The following is a 14283-nucleotide window of genomic DNA, read 5'->3' on the forward strand; positions in this document are numbered from 1 at the left end:
CTCTTCTTGCTCCACACTCTCCGGAGGCCATGTCATCCACACCTTCTACCACCATCTGCATTTTGACAATTCCTATATCATTATCTCATGTAATCTGTACTCCTCCATGAGGTAAATATTATTTTTTCCAGGTGAAGAAAATGAGGCTAAAAAAATTAAAATTTACAAAGGTCATATTATTAATGTTAAGGAATGTATTCAACCCACAATGTTCTGAATCCAAAGGCCATAGCCCTTTGACATAAAGCAATTGCTTTAAGGATAAAATAATATATAAAAGTGTTTGGAAACTGAGACAAAGGTTTCTATTTTAATGAAATTCGGGCATTGTACAGTAATGAAAATTTTGTAAAGAGCCAAAGTTCCCTTTTTTAATTCTATCTGTCTCTTGCTCTCTCCCTTCTCTGTAAGGCGGTAAAGTAAATCAGAGCACATTTCAACTTTTTCCTTCTCCTTTTACTGACCATGGAGTCAGCTAGGGGTCCATATATAGAGAGAGGACCCATCTTAACTCTTGATTTTGGACTGACTTAGGGATTACTTCTCCAAGGTAGAACAAACAGACAAAAAATACTAGGTGTATGAAAAGACTGTATTTTAAAAGGAGACTCTTCTATGGAACCACTATAAATAGTGTCTACTAAAATACAGTAGCTGCACAGTAGAAACTTTTATATATATATAACTTTTATAGATTTTCTATTTAGTGGACTCAGTAAGAAGGAAAAGGACACCATAGCTATGAAGCCAGAGTAGGTAATCACAAAGCAGAAAGGATCTGAGATGAGCAACGACAACCTCAATACCAAATATCACTGCCAAATAAAAAGTTGCAATGAAGGCAGTGACTGACAGATTGGAAATGACTGAAAACCTAATCAAAGTAGATGATATGCTTGAGAAATTCTGCCAATATTCAGAGAAAAGGCAAAAATTAAATTTATTAAAGATGAGATACAGAAGATGAATAGAGAAGGTATGCATAATTCCAAAAAGAAAAATACCAACAAAGAATAATCAGAAAAATAATCAAATACAGAGACAAAAAAAAAAAGATTTCAAGTCTTCAAATCAAAACTGCTCAAAGAGTATCAGGAAAAATTTAATAAAACAGAATATTACCATGATATCATGTGGTAAAAATTTTCTTTAGTGTTAGAGAAAAGAAAACACTGCTATAAGGATCCAGACAGAAAAACAGATTACCCACAAAAGAATAGCAATCAAACAGAACTCAGACTTCTCCTCTGCAACCCTATTGATAAAATTCAAACAAGCATTACCTAGAGAGCACTGAGGTAAAGACTGTGACTCAAGCGTTTTATCTAAAGCAAGGAAAACAGAAGAGGATTCTCACCCATACAAGGCTTCCCCAAACAATTTCTTAAACATATTCTCAATTACAGATGGCTCCCTAAAAATTTTACTTGAATATACACTTAAATTTGTTGTGACATGAATTTAAGGATGGAGGAATTGTACTGTTATCAAACTGGTGTAAGCAGCAGAATCACTCAGAGTTAAGTCTTGGTCAATATGAGCATAAATCTTAAAGAAAAATGTCAAAAGCAATTCTTTAAATAAAAAAATGATTTCAGCATTTATTAATAATAATAAATTTGATTTTAATAATATTAGATTATATAAACAAAAACTAGGAAATAAAGGAGCTGGAGAAAGAGAGGTAGTAAATGTATCAAATTTCTCAACTTACAGAAAGCAAGTTAATAAATACCATTTCTTTCTGACATTGATTAGGGAAAAGAAGCTCATACATATATTAAAAAACAAACAAGGGGCCAGCCCAGTGGCGTAGTGAATAAGTTCACACATTCTGCTTTGGCAGCCTGGGGTTCATGGGTTTGGCTCCCAGTCATGGACATACACACTGCTCATCAAGCCATGCTGTGGTGGTGACCCACATACAAAATAGAGGAAGACTGGCACAGATGTTAGCCAAGGACAATTTTCCTCAAGCAAAAAGAGGAAGATTGGCCACAGACGTTAGCTCAAGGCCAATCTTCCTCACCAAAAAAAAAAAAAAAAAACAAACCCACACCTTGAAGGCAGTAACAGATTTTTAAGATATGATTTATATCTTTCAATCTATCAGAGGAAAAGTGAGAAAATATAATCTAGTCCAGATAACTAAAAGAAAACATGAAATAGCATGAGCAATTCTTATAACATATTGTTAAATGTTTTTAAAGTAGGTCAAAAGAATGCATAGGAAAAAATCTTAATTCTGTAACAACGACATTCATATACATATACGCTCATATGCATAGTTAAAAAACTGGAAATGCTATACCCAAATGTTACATGTGGTTATCTCTGGGCAGTGGGATTAGAGGTGATTCTGCTATTCACCTTTACCCTTCACTGTATTTTCCAAACCAAAATGGAAAATTAGTCAATTGTCTTAAATGCTTAACTTTCTTCATAAACTTAAATATATTTATAAACAAATTTAAACTCAATACTCCAAACACTCTTACCTCTTTCTGCTCACACGGTTTCCCAGAAAACATTTAAATAGTGATAAAGTACTGAAACATGCTAAAGGAGAGTGTGATTTCAAAAAGAAAAAAAGTCAGAGTCAAGACTAATTAAGTATTATGGAAAAGAAGTATTAAGTAACAAGAACTTCCTTGAAAATTTAAAGCAAGAGTGACATCAGCATCATGGAGGAGTGAGCTCTTTCTTTAGACTCTCCCCTCTAAGATACAATGAAAAGGACATTCATATACCAACAGAGGACATTCACACAACACAAAAGACATCTGAGAGACCCACACAGCTACACATCTGAAGGTAGAGGACCCCCTCCCAGAGGAAGTGGAAGGAGGTGAGGGGATCTCCTCTCCTTTCCCCAATGTCACGGACCCAGAGCACAGGACCACACAGTTCTGAGAGGAGAGGGGGGAGGGGTGGCCCTCCATGGGAACAACCTCACTCTCCACGTTCCTTCAAGCCCATGGGAAAGCCCCACACAGAGGTGGCTAAGCTATTGCAGGGGTGTCTTGATCAAGCCAGTACCCCAGGAGAGCACATAGCAAGGGCAGAGCAAGAAGTTCCCTGGATTGCACGGATGAAAGAAAGTGCCCCTCCCCCTGCCTGGCACTTCAGCTCAGCCCGTTGGCCAGAGCACCTGCGCATACATTAGAAAAGCAGCACCTGTGAGCTAGCGAGCCAGGGTAGTGGTGGGCTTAGAATACACAGTTCGTGACCACCCCCAGTGGTGGTAGGTGGAAGCTGTGACCAAATCCTATCACTATGTGGAGGCACAAATCCATACCATCAAACAATATGAAAAACATATTAATTCTCCAGACCAGAAGGAAAATGACAAGCACCCAGAAATCAATCCTGAAGCCACAGAAATTTATAATCTAAATGACAGAGAATTCAAAATACCTATCATAAAAAAACTCAAAAAGTTACAAGAAAATACAGATAGTTCAATGAAATCAGGAACTTCTTCACAAAAGAGATTGAAATTATAAAGAAAAACCAATCAGAAATGTTGGAGATTAAAAACACAATGGATGTGATAAAGAAAAATCTGGACTCCCTGAATAGCAGAGCTGATATTATGGAGGAGAGAATCCACAGTCTAAAGGACAGAAATATAGAAATGTTTCAGATGGTGGAGAGAGAAATAAGACTAAAAAGAAATGAAGAAATTCTACAAGAAATATCCAACTCAATTAGGAAATGCAACATAAGGATTATAGGTATTCCAGAGGCAGAAGAGAAGGAAAATGGAGCAGAAAGCTTGTTCAAAGAAATAATAGCTGAGAACTTCCCACACCAGGGGAAGAAACTGGAAATACAAGTGAAAGAAGCTAATACATCTCCTAATTATATTAATGTAAAAGACCTTCTCCAAGGCATATAGCAGTGAAGCTGGCAAAAGTCAATGACAAAAAAAATATTAAGGGCAGCAAGGCAGAAGAAAAGAATTTACAAAGGAACCCCTATCAGGCTTTCAGCGGACTTTACAGCAGAAACTTTACAGGCTAGGAGAGAGTGGAATAATATATTCAAAATTCTGAAGGACAAAAACTTTCAGCCAAGAATACTCTATCCAATGAAAATATCCTTCAGAGTTGATGGAGAAATAAAAACTTTCCCAGATAAACAAAAGCTAAGGGATTTTATTGCCACAAAACCCCCCTACAAGAAATGCTCAAGAAGGCCCTCATACCTGAAAAGAAAAAAAAAAAAAAAAAAACGGGCTTATGAAGGCTTGAGCAAAGAGATAAATAGGTAGACAAAAATCAGAAAATTGCAGCTCTCTATCAGAACAGGTTAGCAAACAATTATAACATTAAAGATAAAGAGAAGGAAAACATCAAAAATAAATATAATTTCATCATTTTAACCACAAACTCACAAGATGGAATAAATTGTGACAATAATATCTTAGAAGGGGAAGACGAGAGGGATTAAACCAGCTTAGTCTAAGGAAATAAGAGGCTATCAGAAAATGGACTATCTATGAGTTTGGTTTTTTTTGAGGAAGATTAGCCCTGAGCTAACTACTGCCAGTCCTCCTCTTTTTATGCTGCGGAAGCCTAGCCCTGAGCTAACATCTGTGCCCATCTTCCTCTACTTTATATGCAGGATGCCTACCACAGCACGGCATGCCAAGTGGTGCCATGTCCACACCCAGGATCCGAACTGGCAAACCCTGGGCCGCTGAGAAGCAGAACGTGCAAACTTAACCACTGCGCCACTGGGCCGGCCCCTCTATGAGATTTTTTTATACAAACCTTATGGTAACTGCTAAACTAATAATCAGAACAGAGACACAAATGATAAATAAAGAGAAAACTATGAAATCCATCATACAGCACTACCAAATTGAATTGGTAGTCCAAAATACACAGGACAAGAAGTGAGGGAATTGCACAAGAACTAGAAAATAAGCAATAAAATGGAAGCATTGAGCCTTCACATCAATAGCCACTCTAAACATAAACAGATTGAATTCTCCAATCAAAAGAAACAAAGTGGTGGGATGGATGAAAAAATAAGACCCAACTACATGCTGCCTCCAGGAAACACATCTCGGCTTCTAAAGACAAACACAGGCTCAGAGTGAAGGGATGGAAGATGATACTCCAAGCTAATAGTAAACAAAGGAAAGCAGGTGTTGCCATACTGAAAACTTAAAGCAGTATTTCCCGAGGCACTTAGATACTCTCCAGGAGGGGGTGGGGGTAGGGGTGTGTAGACGGAGGCACTCTGCCTGGATTGCTACCTGTTAGGACTCTAAAGATATTTTCTTACTGTATGTAAAGTATCTCAATAAATGGTAGTGCGTTGTAGCATTAGCAAGAATTCAGTAGTCCCCTCCCTCCCCCCGCCCTGCCCCGGCCCCTTTATCCACAGGGAATATGTTCTAAGACCTCCAGCAGCTGCCTGAAACCACGCATCGTACCAAACCCTGTATACACTATGTTTCTTCCTCTACATACATACCTATGATGAAGTTTAATTTATAAATTAGGTACAGTAAGAGATTAACAGCAATAACTAATAATAAAATGGAATTATAACAATATTCTGTAACAAAAGTTACCATAGATCCTAGCAACCTCTGCATACAATTGTTTTTCTTTTCTTATTAAGTTGAGAACTTTTACTTTTTCACTTAAAGGAAGCACTTTCCTGCTTCTCTTTGGCATATCCAGATTGCCAGCATCACTATGCTTGTGTTTTGGGGCCATTATTAAGTAAAATAAGGGTTACTTGAACACAAGCACTGCAAAACTATGACAGTTGATCTTATAACCCAGACAGCTACTAAGTGACTAGCAGGCGGGGAACGTAAACAGTGTGGATAAAATGGACAAAGGGATGATTCACGTCCTGGGCAGGACGAAGCGGGACTGTGTGAGATTTCATCACACTACTCAGAAAGGCAGGCAATTTAAAACTTATGAATTGTTTATTTCTGGAATTTTCCATTTAATATTTTTGGACCATGGTTGACCATGGGTAACTGGAACCTCAGAAAGTGAAACCATGGATAAGGGGGACTACTGTACTTCCATAGATTCTATGGTTTGTTAAGATTGGATCCAATCCTTGTAGTGCCTACATATCAAGACAAATTCTTTTACAATCAGTGTCAAAAGAAAAATGTCTCAACACTAGGATCTTGGGAAGATAGATCTTTAAGACAGAAGATCTTAAAAGATAGAAACATCAAGAAGTGGGACTTACAGAGGGGGAGGCAAAAGGGGCAAAGGGGCACATTTGTACTGTGACAGATGCTAACTACACTCTTGGTGGGGAACACGATGCAGTCTATACAGAAGGCAAAATATAATGATGTACACCTGAAATTTATACAATGTTATAAATCAATGTTACCTCAATAAAACGTAAAAAAATAAGTGGTTCTTCCAAAAGGCAAGCCTCAATTAAGTAGGGTTTTGAGGGCCAGAACCTCCAACAATTGTTTCCATTATTTCAGATTAAAATCTCTGAGCAGAGGCCTGGAGGCTAATCATTCCTGAATGATCTGCTGATTTAGAAAATCATGCTCTTCATACTCCCCACTACCTTACTCCTTTCTCTTTAGACACATCTTTCTTAGTGCATCCTTTTCTTCCGTCAGCAGTTGAAGTAGTGCCCACCCAAGGTAATGAAAAACATGGGATGCCAGTTTAGAATAATTCACGGCCCCTGTAAATGACCTACATTGCCTTTAACGTCACACTTTGAGTTTCACTGGAAATCTAGCCAAGATTCGCACCTTTGCTGCCAATCCAACATTATCGAATTCGTATATAAAATCATTTCAAATGAGCAAAATCTTCATTATTACAAGAACTGGAAAGAATATAAAATTTAATGTCTACTCTCAAAGTTTGAGATTATGGCTATGAGTGCTTCAATATTCATCTGTAGAAAGAAATAATGAGAGTCTCGATGACTTCTAACATGCCTTTCAATTTTAATACTCTATCACTCTATTATTTCTACACAGTTGAATCATTGGGAAATTAACATAGCACAAGGAAATAAGGCAATTTGTGATCCAGGCTTTACTAAAGCTACTCTTCGTGGCTAAAGCAATTTCTTAGAATACTGAGCTAAAAATGTAACTGCATTCTGCAACCGATACAAACATGTTCTAATTGATGAGAGGGAAAAAAAAATTCAATCCAGAGTGCCAGCAATTCCTCTGTGAGCTAGCATGGCAGGGAGAGTGTAGGGTCAGTGAAGCATCAAGTTACAAACCAAATTAAAGGTCTGGAGAAGAGTGGCAGGGTCTAATCATCCACTGACTGAGGCTGCCAGAATTGGATATACCACCCTTACTGGCTCACAAAGGACTGCTCGATGAAGGCTAAGTACACAGACGAAGGGCTTCAAACATCTTTTATTAAAAAGGCCCTCATTCCAAACAGGTCTTTATAGATATATTTCCTTGAAGTTTTTAGTTCTGTCATACTAAAATTTCCATGAAAAAATAATCAAAACCTAATGCTTACAGTGTTCCGCCACAAAGAAAAATATTGTGGGTTTTTGTTCCTATTAAAAACATGTGTTACATCTATATACATAATTATGTAAGTCCCAGACCCAGTGTACACATATAGACACAAAAACCTTAGGAAAATAATAATAGTTTTGCCTGAGCCAATGACATTCATAACATAATATTGTACTGTCCTTAACGCCCCTCATTAAGGCAATGCTTTGAAAAGGTCAGCTAGCAATGAATATTTCTGCATATTTTGTGGCATAGGCTGCAAACACTGCATCTATAAGGGATGCATTAAGGTCACTTTTAAAATTCAAACACAGTATTTTCTGGACTTGGTTGGCTGAATTGTGTGCATCTGCGCTATTTTCCGAGGGGAAAGTTAATTTTAGAAAGGAGAAAAAGTTTGCCACGAAAACAATCACATTGGTTCAACACCTAGACAGTGACTCTTTTCTTAAAAGTTCAAAATGTTTTACAGTCTCCTACTTCTCCCTAATATCCTTGAAAGCAGGTACCAAATATCCTCCCTGTTTCATAAGGAACATCTATCTCATTTCACAAACAGTTGTATGATTTAATACCATACCTACCTTATAGCACTTTTAAAAATTAGTCCTTGACCTCAATTTCCCAAAAGACAGAGAAATAAAAATCTTTATTTCCCCTGGTAGTTACATGCTAAGTTAGGTACTTAGAGCGGTTCAGGTACATAGATAGACACATACTAAAAGCAGAAGATGCACATCTATGGCAAAGTGCAAAATGGAGAAACAGTATTTGTGTAAATTCAAATATACTATAATTTACAGACACTCTTAACCAAGTCAGGGTGGAAGAGCTTGGTTCAAATAGTTAGGAATGTAAACAGTATCTAAGTTAATTTATATGATAATTTCTCCTTCTGGTTCCAAAGACCACTGGGGTCTTCAGCCTTAAAATAATCAACATGTAAAAATGCCAGTGGTCATTAACAGAAAGTCAGTCAATGCAAACATAGTGAAGAAAAATTTTCTGATTCCCACGAGAAAAGGCCTCAGTCTTTTCTAATCGCCAGAGCACTTGTGAAGTAAAAATTGACGTTTAAAAGCTACCTCTTTAACAAGGACTCAGAAGTACGATGTTTCTCTCCACCGTATGTCTGAGTTTTCAATGAACCTTAAGTCTCCCTTCCTAAAACTGCCCTCTTAGAACCAATGATACCACAAGAAATTCATCGACTTGAAGGGAACTAGCTTTCACTCCGTTTTTATTCTCTAGTCACACTATTTCCAGGTGATGCTTACCAACAGTTAGGTACCCCCTCTCTCTCCTATGCAGACCTTACAGATACTTTCACGGGATTATGACAAGAGAGTGCATCGCAATCACCTGGAGTGCTTTTTAAATACACTGAAGCCTACACATACACACAAACTCCGGATTTCTGAATCAGGATCTCAGTGCCCGAGTAGGAGCTATTGCTTTAGGCTGTGATAAAGTTCTAGCCCCGTAGCCACCCAGAAAACCTTGTAAACTTACCACAGTAGTTAATTTTCACAAAAGATAAACCCCAAAGAACCTCAACCTATTGTTTAGTGCAGCTACAAAAGACAAGACGGCACACCTACCTTGACGAAGCGTTAGTATCTACCCAGCCCCTCCCCCCTGCAAAGTTAGGACAGTAATATGTTTAGAAAGGAGATTTGCGATCTTTCCGCCCGGAGATTATGAGACTCGGGGAAAACGGTGCGTCGGTGTTTGCGCCACACACCTGGAGAGGGGGGAAGACATCCTGCCTCCTCCCCCGCGCTCCCTCCCAACCCACCCCAGCGCCCAGGGCTCGAGGAAAAAGTGATGGGTGAGGGTGGAGAGGACACGGGGGTCCCGCGGGCCGCAGAGTAGAAGCGAGGATGGCGGAGATCGGAGTCCCTGAAGAAGGAGGTGACAGCCCGGGGAGGCCGAACCGGCAGCTGGGACGGCGGGCCCGGGCGGTGCTCAGGCGGGGGCGGCACGGCGCGCCCCTCTTACCTTGCGCGCGAGGTCGGAGTAAGGAGCAGGGAGACCCGGGAGGGGTAGGGCGAGGGCGTGCGCCCGCTGCGGGTCCGCTGTCAGCTTCGCCAGGCAGCTGCTCCAGGTATCAGAGGCATTCGGGTCTCCTAGCTACCAGCCCCTCCGCGCGTCTCGGGCCCCCTCCTCCGGCCCTCGCCCCTGTTGCCTGCCTGCTCATCCCCCTCCGGCGGCCCTGCGTCGCGCTCCCCTTCTCCCCCTGCTGTTTATTCCTGAGAGCGGTGGCCCCTCTCCCGAGCCTTCCCTCCACGAGCGCGTGCACGCACACACCTCCCCCAGGAACGCACTCTCTTTAGGAAGGAGGCAGCGATTGTGGTCCTTGAAATTCTGGGGCAGGGCGATTTCAGAAAAACCCTTTTAAAATCTTTCATCTGCCCTGTGAGGTTCAAGGTAGGCACGACTTCCATTCATCCCGTCTCCGTCCTCGTTTGTCTTAACCACAACATCACTTAACACTTGATATTCATCTACATAGTGTTCTGAGAATCGCCTGCCAGTCATTTTAATTTTTCCAAAACAATAACTTCCATTTTATTGTTTTAAAAACCCAGGCGTCCCCACTATTTAAACTTAGGTTGCCAGGATGTTAGATTGGCTTCAGGAAGCATATGTTCAGCTGTACAAGACAAGGCAAGTTTCTTGCCAGCATTGTCGATACCTGCCACCTGTCAGGGCCCGGAGTCAGAGCAAGGGAAGTTAATTACACCTGGCTTTGGTTACTGAACATGCCCAGAGCCTGGAACCTCCGTTCCCACTTAGGAGAGTCGCAGTTCTGAAGCCAAAGTTCTGGGAAGGAGCAGGTGGATGTATTCAGAGACTTCTAATGGCGAAGGAACTAGCAATGGGCAGACCATACTGAATAATATAAAAGACAAGAACGATGCAAAGGGATCCTTGAAAACATCACTGTATCACTAGCATGCACGAGCTACCTGTCACCTAATCCCTACTGGGAATGTGGAAGGTGACTTGTTAAACGGCACTCCATTTATTCATTCATTACCTATCAATATAAAATAGATTTATGGAGTAGGTTAGAAGCACTGCAGTATTATTCATAATCAGTCATGCTGTAATTTAAAGGATGCTAGGAATTAACTTGAGAAGCAACTAGTTTATTACAGAGCCCTGATAAATGCATACCTATTAAAGAGACTCCATATTGGGGCCGGCCCTGTGGCCGAGTGGTTAAGTTCGCTGCGCTCCACTGCAGGCGGCCCAGCATTTCTTCGGTTCGAATCCCGGGCTCCACATAGCACCACTCATCGAGCCAGGCTGAGGTGGCGTCCCACATGCCACAACTAGAAGGACCCACAACTAAGAATATATGACTATGTACGGGGGGGGGGGCTTTGGGGAGAAAAAGGAAAAAAAAAAAGAGACTCCATATTAATCCATTATCTTTTCTAAATTTATCAGATAACTTTCTAATCTGAGGGCTGGAAAAAAATGGATGCTTACTAGAATTATCAGGTTTTTCCATTGGGTAGGAGGTGGGTATCTGAAGATAAACACATCATATAAATTACTGCAACTGAAAGGACCAGCTTAGGTGATATAGGAAGGGGGTAGGTGGTGGTCACCACAAAGGCTCTTTGCCTTCTTATTCGTTCTACCAATATTTTATTGAATGCCTGCTAGTCTGAGACACTGCTAGTGGTATGGATGGGAGAGTTAACAAGAAAGGCAACATCTCTACCCTCACCCAGCTGAACAGGGGCATAGACAAGTAAACAGGCTGTTAAAAGTAGACGCTCTGATGGAGGATGGCACACGTGGAGGGCAGTACACATGAAGCACAGAGGAACTGACGTTGAGGCTAAGACCTGGAGGCGAGTATAACTTGGTCACGGACGGGAGAGTAGGAGGAGAAAGAGTTTTCCAGTAGGGGGGATAACATGGAGAAGGCCAAAGGTAAGAAAGAACATGGCAACTCAAAGAATTTAAAGAAGCTTATTATGGCTTATTGTGGAGGATTTTTTCTTGGGGGTGGGAGTGGGAATGGCTGGCAGGAAGAATGGAGAGACAAGGCTAGAGAGGTAAGCAGAGGCCAGATCATGTAGAGTCTTGTAGGCTATGTTTTCAAAATTGCACTTTATTCCCCAAGGGGAAGGCACTGAAATGTTACAGGCAAGGTAAGGATGAGATCAGATTTTTACCCGAGAAAGACTACTGCACAGGCAGAGGACAAATGAGGAGGAGAGAGAGTCAGGGAGAAGAGCTCTAGAAGCAGCATGTGATCAATGATACCAGTGTATAGATCCTCATGCCTTTGCGGAATCTAAGTTGAATCCCATGACAAGTCCCTGGAGAGACAAACTTTTCCTGAAGTGCGGTGGGGAGGGAGGAGAGTCGGTGGTGGTAAACAACTGAGAAACAATTGAGGTAAAAAGAAATTAGAGATAAAGAGAAAAATGGTTTGTTTGGGTTTTGTTTTGTTTTGTTTTTTACAAAATACACAGTAACTCTCTCTCATACAGTTCAAAGATAAAAAGAATGTTGATTTGTAACTGAGTGGTGAAATAAATTAAAGGAAAATTTGACACACAGAAGTCACTTTGATATATATTCCAAATTTCCCACTATGTAAGAGCAAACTAGCATGCTCTTAACCCAGCTCCCCTCTCCTTTTGAGAGTTATTATATTCCTATTATCTTTCACTCTGACCATCTAATTGTTTTATGACCTCCCTCAGTTTGAACCCATCTGTCTGAAATCAAAGTTCATGCTGCTTCCTCTAGGCCATGCTCTCTAGATTGGATACAATCATAAATCTCTGTTCTTCCCTTATCCTAATTCACATCTCATCTTCATTCTCTCACTTCCAAATTCCCAGGGACTAACTGGCCTTACTTGGGTCAGATGCCCAGTCAAGGAGGACAGGATGTCAGGGTCATGACATAAAAACATGCCTACATAAGTTCTCCATGTAACTATACAGATGGTGGCTAGCTAGGATCGAGGATAAGGATGGAAGGGTCCTTGAGGAGCTTGGGAGGAGGACGCTTCTTCAGAAAAAGGCAGACAACTTAAGAGATGTTTACTACAAAGGTAGATATGTAAATAAGTAATGATAATATAATTTCATAAATACTATAATAAAGATATGAACAACGTACTAAGGGAACACAGTGTAGGAGGGAAAGGAAGGAGTCTCAACTCGAGAGACATAAGGAATGCTTTATGGAGAAGGCAATGTTTTGAGTCTTAAAAGGTTAATATATGTTAACCAGACAAACACACCAGCTAGTCTGTAGGATTTGTAAGCTTATTCCTTGTTTGGTGGACTAATTTTTCAGTAAGGAAGGGAAAGGACAAGGCTTCAGGGAGAGACCAGTAAGGAAACTGCTACAACAGTTAAGGAGAGAGGTGATTTGGCCTGAAAGAAAAGGAGATGTGTATGAGAGACATTCAGAGGTTCTGAATCCAGAGGACTTGATATGGGGAGTTGTGAAGAGGGAGAAGCCAAAGATCACTTCAAATACTCAAGCTTGAGCAACAAGGTGGACAACAAAGCAATTAACCGACTCAGTAAAAAGAGGAGAGATTTGCCAAAGAGGAGAATGGATTTAGCTTTTAATGTGTTAAATTTCAGGTATTGATGGGATATTGAGTAAGAAATCTGATACGCAATTGCTAAGCATATGATGCTCAAAGACAAAGTAAATTGCTAAATATATTGACTTGGATTTTATTAATCTAGAGGTCATTGATACCATGGGTGTGGATGAGATCACCTAGGAAATCATGTGTAAGGAAAGAACCAAGGGCCTAGGTGGATCCCTGAAGAACACCAACATTTGGGAGGCCAACAGATGCAGGACAGCCAATAAACGAGGAGAACCAGGAGAAAGCAATGCCATGCAAGTCAAGAGAAAAAGTTTTTGAAAGACGTGGATGCTAAACAGTATCCAATGCTGCATAGAAACTAAGTAATATTATAGGAGTTTTCAAAAGAAGCCTTTCAATTGCCTTTTTGGAGATCATTGTTGATCTTTATGAGAGCGGTTTTAGTGGAGTGCTAAGAAAGGAAAATACGTTGCTTTAGATTAGAGTTTCTCAATCGTTGCACTACTGATGTGTTGAACCAGATAATTCTTTGTTGTCGGGGCTGTCCTGTGCATTACAGGACATTTAAGCAGCATCCTGGGCCTCTACCCACTAGATGCCAGTAGTACCTCTCCCCAGTTGTGAAAACCAAAAGTGCCTCCAGACATTGTCAAATGTCCCCTGAGAACATAATACTCTCTCCCCTACTTAAGAACCACTGCATTATATTGAGATGTAGATGGCAGACAAACAGAACAAATGTATTTTTCCAAAACATATTACTAGGAGGTGGCATCACATTTTAAAAATCTTTTTCTTATCCTAATTTGCAAACATCTATTAACTCTAAATTTAATTCTTTAAACCCAGGCTGCCTATGGGACAGATACCCACCCAACACTTTTCTACTTCCCTTAAATGAAGAATAAGTGATAAAAAGAAATATTTTATTTATAAAAGTCTAGATTCAAATTAAGATTTATGGGGATATTTTAGAGTTAGACATATCTATTTTCTACGATAGCACTCCATTTTGACAATCTTGTGACATTGTTGAGGATTCTAGCCAACCTATATTGGAAAACACTTTATTGCCTCTGATTTTATGATTCCACCAATAACGATGGTATTAAATATAATCTAAGCACTGAATGTTAGACTATAAGCTGAAAAGTCC

The 14283-nt window shown here is 40.1% G+C and overlaps 1 protein-coding gene across 12 annotated transcripts in view; it reads right to left on the reverse strand.

Moving 5' to 3' along the window:
* The window catches only part of RNF144B (ring finger protein 144B), a 306085-nt gene that overhangs the window by 288923 nt on the left and 2879 nt on the right, over nt 1-14283 (reverse strand). For 2 of the 12 annotated variants that reach the window (XM_070515595.1, XM_070515587.1), the window contains exon 1: nt 9518-9736. The exons of 7 other annotated variants lie outside the window; for them this stretch is intronic. The gene's annotated coding sequence lies outside the window, so the exon portion shown is untranslated. Of the gene's footprint in view, nt 1-9517; nt 9737-14283 lie in introns of those variants that run through there. 3 more of the 12 variants (XM_044773173.2, XM_044773175.2, XM_070515590.1) reach the window with 2 other exon arrangements.

This window comes from Equus asinus, chromosome 8 (assembly GCF_041296235.1).
Source record: "Equus asinus isolate D_3611 breed Donkey chromosome 8, EquAss-T2T_v2, whole genome shotgun sequence".
NCBI lineage: Eukaryota > Metazoa > Chordata > Mammalia > Perissodactyla > Equidae > Equus > Equus asinus.